Source organism: Elephantulus edwardii, unplaced genomic scaffold (genome assembly GCF_000299155.1).
Source record: "Elephantulus edwardii isolate Elephantulus edwardi_28Jun2011 unplaced genomic scaffold, EleEdw1.0 scaffold00426, whole genome shotgun sequence".
NCBI classification, from domain to species: Eukaryota; Metazoa; Chordata; class Mammalia; order Macroscelidea; family Macroscelididae; genus Elephantulus; species Elephantulus edwardii.
The window spans coordinates 307910-319239 of NW_006400176.1; the positions used below are offsets into that span (position 1 = coordinate 307910).

General features: G+C 47.3%; 1 protein-coding gene and 1 pseudogene across 1 annotated transcript in view; both read left to right on the forward strand.

The window, feature by feature from the left end:
* The window catches only part of LOC102865000 (Krueppel-like factor 13-like), an 85744-nt gene that overhangs the window by 69830 nt on the left and 4584 nt on the right, over window positions 1-11330 (forward strand). The window lies entirely within an intron of this gene.
* LOC102864597 lies at window positions 4203-5461 on the forward strand (annotated as a pseudogene).

Here is an 11330-nt window from a genome sequence, read left to right on the forward strand (position 1 = left end):
GCGTACGCCCTTCCCAATTTTGAACCATGCAGTGTTTCCTTGCTCTGTTCTGACGACTGCCTCTTGGTCCAAGTATAGGTTTCTCATTAGCACGATCAAGTGTTCCGGTAATCCCATTCTTCTCAGAGTCAACCACAGTTTGTTATGATCCACCCAGTCAAACGCCTTTGCATAATCAATGAAACACAGATAGACATTCTTCTGGTATTCCCTGCATTCAGCTAAAATCCATCTAACATTAGCTACAATATCCCTAGTACCACGACCCCTTCTAAACCCAGCCTGGACTTCTGGCAGTTCTCTGCTAATGTGTTGTTCCAGTCGTTTTTGGATAATCTTCAGTAGAATTTTGCTTTTATGTGAAATCACTGAGATTGTTCTATAGTTTCCACACTCTGTTGGGTCACCCTTCTTTGGGATGGGAACAAATATAGATCTCTTCCAGCCAGTTGCATATGGTCCTGCAAAAGTGGCATTCACTTCACTGGTATGTATGAGTTTCTCAATCCTCCTGCCTCCTAATCCACATTCTGGAGAGAGCTGTCTGGAGGAATATTCTTCTTAACAAGAGGTCTGAAGTCTGCTGAGAAAATACAAGGCAGTAGATGAAGCCTGACTGTTTAGGAATGGGCAGAGATTATATTTAAGGTTCCTAGGGAGCTCTGGTGACCTAGTGGCAAGAAGCTGTGCTGCTATCCCAAAGACATGCAGTTTGAGACCACCGGCTGCTCTGCAGGAGAAGGATGGACAATCTCCTTCCTTGCGATTAACTGCTTCTGAAAATCTGATGGAGGGTCTGCTATGGATCGGTTCTGACTCTATAGTGCACAACAGCAACACTTTTTTTTTTTAGTTTGCAGAAGATTTTTTATTGTTTTGTAAAAATAGCACCATGTTAGTCTTCATCTAACTTCATAGAGAGGAGAAAGAAACTTCAAGAACCCCCAGTCTCTACTTTGCTGCTTTCTGGGTTCATTGCAGTGGTCACACAGAACTCCACATCCATATTAATAATCACAAAATTTATTAGGGAAGTAATAGGTTACAGTTCAGCAGCAGATCTTTAGTCAGAATGGCTTGCCTCTTGGACTGTAGGCCAAAGTTCTTTAGCTCCACGAGTAAGTGCCCAGAAGTACCTCACCTTACCAGAAGGTTCCAGGCTGGAGGCCATCTACTCCTTGCTATGTGAATCATATGCCCACTGTACTCACCTTGTAACCCATGGTGCTGATTCCAGCAGGTCTCCTGGTTCACCTGCTGTTTCTTTGCTGCTGGACTCTACCACACACAGTTGCTGCTATTTATTGACATCTTGTGCCTTCTCTGTCTCCTAGGTCTATCTAGAGGGTTCCCAGTGTAGGGACCTCAAATTCAAGATGCTCTCTCAGGCCTCTGATGTCTTCTTTCCTACTCTAATCCTGGAGGGATGGCCAAACTGACCGGTCCCCCCATTTTGTTATTATATATAATCAAGTAAAAATCAATTCATAGCTGACCCTCCAGCAGGTTTTCAGAGGCAGTAAATCACATAGGAGCTAATTGCCCATCTTTCTCCCACATAGCAGCTAGTGGGTTTGAACCACGTGCCTTTGGGTTTGAAGCACAATTCCTTACCACTTTTAACCCCTTTTTGGGTCACAGACATCTTATATGGGAGACGTAAAACCCGTGTCACAAAACATACAAGTCTTTAAAGTCATTTACTACACTGTGGTTTAAAATTTTTTGAATAGGTAATACATTTGTGTCTTTCTAAATCCAAAAAATTTAAGTAATTTCCCAGGCAAAAATCTTCCAACCTTCCCCTGCTCCATTCTCCTCCCAACCAGGTGATTTCTGTTCTTTGTTTCTTAGCTTTCCTCCTATGCACCTTTCTGCACACATAAGCAAATACAAGCTCAGGTACGCATTGCTTGACATCTTTTGTGACAACTTCTAGCCTCCTATATGACTTAATATGTCTTACTGTCCAAAGTTCGATAAGGCTTTTTTTTTTTTAAAAAAAAAAAGCAAATCTGCTCTTTTCTTGTTCCTGCTAAGAGCTCTAGTGGTGATATGATCTAGAGGTGTGCTACTAACTCCAAGGTAGTGGTATGTCTCCAGGGTTAAAGTCCACCAGCACCTCCTCTGGAGAGAGATGGGCACACTGTCCACTGTGATTTATAGCCTCAGAAACCTGATAGAGTTACCATGGGTCAGAACTGACCCGGAGAGCAAATTTGTGTTTTTGAATGGTATAAAGACCCTAAGGGCAGACTCTCATACCAATGGACCACTGGTAATACAGAAGCTCTGGTGATATGTAGCTTGGTGTGCCAACCTAAAGGCACCAGGTTCAAATCTACTAGCTCCTCCACTGGAGAAGGATGGACAATCTACTCTCATATGATTTCCTGCCTCTGAAAACCCACAGGAGGGTCAGCTGTGAGTCAGTTCTGAGTTGATGATACACAGCAAAAGCAATGCCAGCCTGCACTGGACCACTGGTGAGGTTTTGGGTGTGGACACAAGCCTCTTGCACTGGACCTCTGGTGAGTCTTTGGGTGTGGACACAATAACAGCCTATTACAGCAATGGACGGCTGGTGAGGCTTTGGGTGTGGATGCAATGTCAGCCTCTTACAGCACTGGACCTTTGGTAAGGTGTTGGTATGGATGCAATGCCAGCCTCTTATAGCACTGGACCACTGGTGAGGTTTTGAGTGTGGACGCAATGCCTGCCTCTTAGGGCACTGGACTGCTAGTAAGGCTTTGGGTGTGGACTTTCGGGCTTTGCTGTGTGGGGCCTCCTGCTGCTCAGGCAGGCAGAGCAGTGGGCGGGCTGGGTGCACACCACTTCCTCTTTACTCTTGCTCTGCTGTGACTTCCACCAGGAGCAGTAGTGAAAAGAAAGACTAAATGTGAGCTCCTCAGAGGCTTTCATAAGGTGTTCACACAATGTACAAAAGTACAGCGTCTGTGTTCATTGAGCATTAAGCAACATGCAGCTATATGTGTATGCAGGATATTTGTGTATATTGTTCTTTTATTTTATGCAATCTTTTCTGAACTTTCTTCATTAAGCAGTATAGATTGGATATCATATAAGTCTATAAGAAGCCGATTGTACTTCTTTGTCACAGTATCCTATTCCATGTTATTGTTAAGTGCTGTCAAGTCGCAGGTGATTCATAGCAACCCTCTGAAGGAGACTCCTCAATGCTTGGGTGCCTTTCATCCTTTCTCCAGATTTATAGGGTTTCTAGAGGCAAGCTATTACAGAAGTGGATGTCAGTCACTCCTCCTTCCAAGCTTGTTTTAATCAGGGAGCTCCATCCCACTCTCTGTCGTCATTGGGTAACCAACCATTAACGCATTTGACACATCAGTGTCACAGTGTTCAGCCTCACAGCAACCACAAGTGACAGCTTGTACGGCAACTTGTACACCAGGGCTATACGACCTAAGGAATGTCTGAACAAAAACAATGAAAGACAGGCCCGAGGGCCACCGATTAAAAGTCACCCACTTTTGGCTTGGTAGCATCACTTTCTGTCCACTGTATCAGCTGATCTCTCTCTCTATGTTGATGTTATTGTTGTTAAGTGTGGTCAAGTCGCAGGTGACCCTGTGAAGGAAAGTCCTCAGTGCCAAAATAACTACTGCAAGTGCCCAGAGCCCTCAAACCTACTGTGCCTCAGGAAGCCAGAGTCAGGATTCAGCTGACATTAAATATCCCAAGACCCTAGGCAGGGCCTGACCTTTCATTGTCTTAACGGCCCCGCACATCCAAATGCTGGCAAACTCCTTGCCCCAGACCCCCAGTTCATCTTGCAAGTCCACTCTGCCAACCCCCTCGTGGGGCCAAAAACAAGTGCCCAGAGCCCACAAACCTACCGTGCCTCAAGAAGCCAGAGTCTGGATTCTGTCCTATTACATAGGTGTTCCATAATTAACAGGTCTCAGTTGAAGGATCTCTGAGCTGTATTTAGGCTTTCGTAGACTGCGTGTTAGTACAGATGTTATAGTTGTGTGTGTTTGTAGCATAGTTCAGAAGTTCACTTGGAGGCTGTTATTATTTGTATTGTCTACAAAGTGTTGAGAGGACCTATTTCTCCTCAGCTCCACCATCCCAAAAAGCCAATTTGGGGGGCGGCGCTTGAGGGGGTGGGGCCGTGTGGGAAGTCAAAGGTCGGTAAATAGTGGTGATGTCATGTGGGCAAGATGGCGGAAGAGGAGGATGTGAGCTGGTGGCGGAGCTGGCTGCAGCAGAGTTACCAAGCAGTCAAAGAGAAGTCCTCCGAAGCCTTGGAGTTTATGAAGCAGGACCTGACCGAGTTATCTCAGGTGGTGCACCATCGCAGCCACGGCTAGTGTGGTCAAGGAGAAGCTGGCTACTGAAGGCTCCTCAGGAGCAACAGAGAAAATGAAGAATGGGTTGTCTGACTTCCTAGGTGTGATCTCAGACACCTTTGCCCCCTCAGCAGACAAAACCATCGAATGTGATGTCATCACCCTGATGGGGACACCTTCTGGCAGAGCTGAGCCCTCTGATGGCACCAAGGCTCGCCTGTATAGCCTGCAGTCAGACCCAGCAACCTATTTCAATGAACTAGATGGGCCCCCAGAATTGTTTGACGCTTGGCTTTCCCAGTTATGCTTAGAAGAGAAGAAGGGGCAGATCTCAGAGCTCATTGCAGGCAGCCCCTCCATCCGGGCCCTTTACACCAAGATGGTCCCAGCAGCTGTTTCCCATTCAGAATTTTGGCATCATTATTTCTGTAAAGTCCATCAACTAGAGCAGGAACAGGCCCAGAGAGATGCCCTGAAGCAGCGGGCAGAACAGACCATCTTGGAAGAGGCTGGCTGGGAGGAGGATGAAGAGGAGCTTGTGGGCATTTCACCCACATCTCCAAAAGAGGCAAAGGTCCCCGTGACCAGCACTTCCACATCTCCTGAAGGAAGAACTGGACCCCAGAGCCCTTCTGAAGAGAATCTAGTGACCCCTGTTGAGACTCCAGCAGAGGTGACTCCATCAGAGAGCAGTGAAAGCATCTCCCTCGTGACACAGATAGCCAAGCCTGCCACCTCACCTGAGGCACCCATGCTGCCCAAGGACCTCTCCTAGAAGCTGCAAGGAACAAGACCTGGCTGTGGATGTGGGTGAGACGGGACCTCCTCCTCCAGCTCATAGCAAACCCCTGACCCCTGCTGGCCGCCCCAGTGGCTCAGAACCCAGGCCTCCAGCCAGAGTAGAGACTCTGAGGGAGGAGGTTCCTACAGACTTACGGGTGTTTGAGCTGAACTCTGACAGTGGGAAGTCCACACCCTCCAACAACGGAAAGAAAGGCTCAAACACAGACTTCGGTGAGGACTGGGAGAAGGATTTTGACTTGAACATGACCAAAGAAGTGCAGATGGCTCTTTCCAAAGTGGATGCCTCTGGTGAGCTGGAAGATGCAGAATGGGAAGACTGGGAATGAGGGGAGCCTGAGCAAGCAGCACACTCACCCACGCACCTCTCACCTCCCTGGCTCACCTCAGTCTGGCCCTGGAAGACACTGACTGAGGATGTTCCCCCAAATCGCCTCTATCCACCAGAGCGTGGGGCACAAATGCGCCTTGCTGGCTCTTTGGTACCTAGAGGGGACCTCTGCCCACAGCTGGGAAGGGACACTCTGCATCCAAACCAAGAACTTTGACTTGTGCCAATCATAGGATGACCTAAAGGGGAAGAGACCTTACCCCTCTCACCAGAAGAGCCTGCGTTTTTCTGCTGAACACCCTGTGTACCTGGAAACTCCTGCTGGGCAGTCCCAAAGGATAGCTCTAGCCCTCTGCCTCACCCGTCAGTCTCTTGGATTAAGCTAAGACAGCGCTGCCTGTCCATGAGCAGGTGAGGAAGGCTGTGCCACCTGCCCTGACTAGAAGGGGATGGAGAGCACGTTTTGGTTCCCATCTCAGTGAGTAAGAGGCCTCCAGCTCTGGGACATTTTCCTCTTGGGACTCTTCTCCATCCCAAGCCTTTTCCATTCCTAGAGAGGTTCCTTGTAGTTCAAAATCTAAAGACCAAACCATAAATTCCTATATTCCTTTCACCCAGCCCAACCTTGGTTATGTCCTCAGGCCTTTGCCAGGGCTTCATGTCCAAATGCACCCAAGTCCTTAGCCCAGCTGTGCCACCTGCAAGAGTTCTTGCATTTCTTCCCCTTTCCAAGGAGGGGGCAGCCACTTCAGGCCCTTCTGTGCATTGCCTGGTGGGATTACCTTGTCCAACCAGCTACCCACATCACCTTCCCTGTAGCTTAGGACATAAGCCAGCTACCGGCAGTACAAAGCAGTGATCAAAACCGAGTACTTGCAGATCTCATAAAGCCCGACTTCCACCTCAGCCCTTCTGCTCCTCGAAGGAATGTGCTAACGGTGAACTTCTGCCTCACGTCAGGCTTCTGCAAAAGCTCTTCTTCCTGAAGTCAGCCCCAGCCTCAGGCTCTCCCCCTCCACTCTGGTAAAGCTTCCCCTCTTCAGCGGGGAAGGGAGGGGCCACAGGAATCCCTGGAGCCCCTGGTGCTTTATGTTGCTCTGGTGATTCTTGTACATAACCTAGTATGTTCACCATTGATTTAAAGGGATCCTGGTCAGGGGTACCAAGGAGTGGTCACTTCACTTCTGACCTTCAGTGAGGGGTGGGAAGGAGAGAATGCTGTATCATTTTGATGGGATGGGGTTTTTCTCTTTGTAATTGTTTCTTTAGTTTAATTAACCTTTTGGTTGTTTGTGCAGTATTATATATTTTTAAATTATTTTTAAAAAGCCAATTTGTTATTGGGGTTTGCTTTGCATTCATCTTCTGAAGGGCAGGGCGAATGCCTTTCCAGGTGTTTGTGACCCATTTGTACTTCCTTCCTTATAAACTATCTGTCACAGCCTTTGCCCATTTTTCTGTTGGTTATTGCTTTTCTCTGTACATTCTTTCTCTGTTGAAGATTCACCCTTTATGACATGAGCCGTAAATACTTTCCCCTCAATTGGCCATTAGCTCCTTTTTGTAGTGGCTTAGGTCACATTTTACTTTCCTATCATTACGTATATTAATCTTTTCTTTTATGATTCTTGATTTGTGTGTGGTAAATTTATATATTAAAAATGTCATCTACCAGGTCCTTATCTTTTACATATATAATTCACTGACATTAATTATATTCAAAATGTTACTTTACCTTTTATGGGTTGTGACAAGCACTGAGGGAGTCCATTAAGGCCTTGGGAACACTTAAGTGAGTACAAGGTGGTGGGGTGCTGCCTGCTCACATAAGGGAGTACTAGGTGGTGGGGTGTTGCCTGCCCACGTAAGTGAGTACAAGGTGGTGGGGTGCTGCCTTCCCACCTAAGCGAGTACAAGGTGGTGGGTGCTGCCTGCCCACATAAATGAGTACAAGGTGTCTGGGCGCTGCCTGCCCATATAAAGGAGTCTTATAGTTGGTAGGGTTGCAGCCTTCCCAAATAAGGGAGTACTAGGGGGTGGGGTACAACCTGCCCACATAAATGAGTACAAGGTAGTGGGGCATTGCCACCCACTTAAGTGAGGTGCTGCCTGCCTACCCCCTAATGTCAGATACTGCTGGTTTAGTGTATTCACCTCTTCATCCCCAACCAAGTCATCTCAAAGTTCTACTTCTGGTATTTTGTGTCACAGCTGAAGAAGACAAGTTTTCTGAGGAGACTTGTCTTGCAGGCAGGTGTTAGAAAAGCCCCCCTTGTGCATGAAGACCTTTAGCATCTGGCTGTGCAATGACTTCTACAATGGGAACCACAACATGCACCAAGAGTCTTGGGCCCTGACCACCACTGGTGCTATCACCCATTCGGCGACATGCTCATGTCCATTCCATCCAGATCAGGAACTGCAGCCAGTAAATACTGCCAGCCCACAGTCAGGCTGTTCCATGACTCCAGATCAGGTTCCCACTCCCTCATCCTCAAGGCCCAGCACCTGCTTCTAGGCAAGCCGCTCTCCCCCATGCAGGTCTGCCCAAGAACGCATCTTAAGGGTTGGAAGGGGGCAGGGGAAGATGTATTTTTTTCCTTCATGTTTAATGATTATCACTAGAAATAGTGTATTTTTTTAAAATGAAAAAAACAAAATTTTATTTTATATTGGTTTGCTGCGCAGGAGACCCTGGAGAGGCCTATTGTAGACTATGGTGTATAGAGTTGCTGTTGAAGGCAAGAGGGGTCATTTTACCTTGTGGGACCAGTAGTTTGACGTAGTCTGGGTAGTGGGGTGCCTTTTGAACAGAGGAGCGGAGATGCTGGAGCCAAGAGAACCAGTTTCAGTCTAAATCTGAACTGACATGAAGGAGCTTGGGCTCCATCTGCTTGGAGATGCTTCCTTTGGGAAAGAGTGCAGGGCTCAGGTGGAGATTGACAGGAGGGAGAGCCTCTGCCCTTCTAGCCAAAAGAGGCTCAGCTTCTCTGAGGGAGAATACCAGGATACAGCTTGGGCACCAGAGTAGAACTCTGTGTTCCCTGATAAGATGTGGTGGTTGCTGCCAGCAGTGCGGCTGGCTTGGCTTGCATAGCACCAGGGAACATTATGTAATGCTGCCCTGTAGCATCCCAAGCCTGCCTCCATAGCCCAGGCCCCTCCTAAACTTGGTGCCATACACTCTGCTTTTTGCCTTGTAGTCAAGTATCCCATCCCTATGCATGTAATACACATGTACCCCCTGCCAATTCATAGCACTCTCACCCCATGGCCTGAGACCCCCAACACCCTCCTACCTATCCTCATGTCCTGCAACCCTCATTTCCCCCCTGATCTGCCCATAGACCTATGTTTGAGCAGGCAGTGCCCCACCACCTTGTACTCACTCACTGGGCAGGCTGCACCCTACTACCTTGTACTCATTAAGTGTCCCCAGGGTCTTCATGGCACTCCCTCAGCATTCATCATGACCTGTAAAAGGTAAAATGACATCTGGAAGATCATTAATGTCAGTGCATTCTCTCTCTGCCCCCCCCCCCGCCCTTCCCCTCTCCTTCTTCTTTCTCTCTCTCCCCCTCCCTCTCTCTCCCCCTCCCTCTCTCTCCCCCTCCCTCTCTCTTCCCCTCTCCCTCTATCTCCCCCTCTCCCTCTCTCCATATTGTCCTCACCCCCCCCTCCATATTGTCTGGAGAGATCAGTCCTTGGAAAAAGACAGCATGCTGGTGGAGGATGAGCAAAAGAGAGGAAGACCCTCAACAAGATAAATTGACAGTGTCTGTAATAATAGACTCAGAATATATCAGAGATAATCCTGATAGTACAGGATATGGCAACATTAAGATCCTTGTTCATGGGTCACTATGAGTTATAGTCACCTCAATGGCATGTAACAATAACATGTATGGGGTATTTGTCTGGGACCTGAAATCAGCCTGCCTCTGGTTTGCATAATCCTGGACCCGGAGTCCTCCCTTTGTACAGCACTTTGATACTATTATTATGGTTTCCTTTTGCTTTAGAATGCAAGGGTGGGCTCACTCCTGGTTTCCAGTCAGCAACCTGAGGTCCCAGCCTTACTGGCTCCTCAACCTTGCTCTGGGGAAATTCTCCATCTGCTCATCCAGCCCTAGGCACACCTGCAGGTCCCTGAAATCCTCTCAGGAGAGATGAGGTCAAGACTATTTTCATAACAATAACCTTTTATGCTCTAAGAATATAATAGACTGTTCCATAGGCTACCTGCTATGTGAGGGCATTTCTCTTACAGCTACTGCAATACATGCTTGTGTTTATGATTACTTCAGTTTGACTTTATAATATCATAAATATTGACTTGATGCCTTTGAGCTGTGGTGCTAGAGAAGAGTATCGAATATACCATGGACTGCTAGAAGAACAGATTTATCCTAGAGAGGGTGTAACCAGACTTCTCCGTGGAGGCAAGGAGTCTGAAGCTCCATCTGACATACTTTGGGCATGTTGCAAGGAAGGACCACTTTTTAGAGAGGGATACTTGGAAGGGGGGTGGGACAGTGCAAGAGAGGAAGACCCTCGATGAGATGGATAGACACAGTGACTGGCGTAATGGGGTAAATTTGTCAGAGACAATGAGGTTGGCTCAGGATAGAGCAGAATTCAGAGCTGCTGTACACAGGATCAGTATGAGTTGCAAGTGATTTGACCTATAACAATAACAACAACAAATATTGACACATATAAGCCACATAAACCAAAGCGGGATCAGTCCTTGGAGAAAGACATCATGCTTGGAAAAGTGGAGGGTCACCAAAGGAGAAGACCCCCCCAATTGAGTTAGATTGACACAGAGACTGTAACAGTGGACTTCAGTATGTCAGGATGGTACAGGATAGGACATGACTCAGATCCACTGTTCATAGGGTAGCTGTGATTTGTAGTCAACTCATGGCACTTAACTACAACATCAGAGTTTATTGTTCCTCTCTTCAGTCTCAGTTTTAACTGCTCCTCGTCATCCCTCAGAGGCCATCTCAGCCAGCCCGATATTGGTCCTTACCAGCGTGAGTCAACTTCAAATGTTTACCCAACATCTTCCTGGAATCGGACTGCAAGAGGATAGACGAGGGAGCCATGTCCTTTGAGGCAGACTTGGGATGTGTATTCAATGAAAAATGTGCAGCTCCTGACACCCACAGTGACCCAGAGCTTTGTGTGAGAAAGGTGGTACCAGACTTTCCTGCCTTTCTGCCCCAGCCAATGCTGTGGGTCTTTGGGGCCTGACATCATGTGGTCTATCTGTAATGACTTGACATCAACTGATATTTATAATTTTACTCATATCATCCAAGGTTTCAGACTGTAGAATGTTGGAAAAGGATAAAGCCCCAAAGAGAAGGTTGGACTTCTTGGGATCAAGGGTGGGTCTGAGTTTGGATTTCTGTTCCACCCTTCCCAAGCCCTGAATCTGGACTGACAAAGATAGTCCACAGTGGCAGCAGTCATAGCTGTAAGTAGTGAGCACTTGTGCTGTGCCAGGGGCTACTGGTTGTGCATGCTGTGCTTAGATGCAGTCAGGTCAATTCCAGCTCATAAGAGGGCCTGTGTCTGCCAGGAAAGAAACCCTGCCCAGTCCTTCTCCATCCTCACTGTCAGTGCCTCTTATGGAAATCCTCCTCTTTTTTTCACATGCTTTACCAAGCATGATGTCCTTTTCCAGGATTAGTTTCTCCTAATAAGAAGTCCAAAGTATGTTGTGAGATTAAGTCCTACCCTTCTCCCTTCTTGCTTCTAAGGAGGAGTCTGGTAGAAAATCTTTTAAAAATAATAATAGTAATAATTTTAATGAGCATTTGCAGAGAATTTGGATTTCCATTCATTCATTGCTG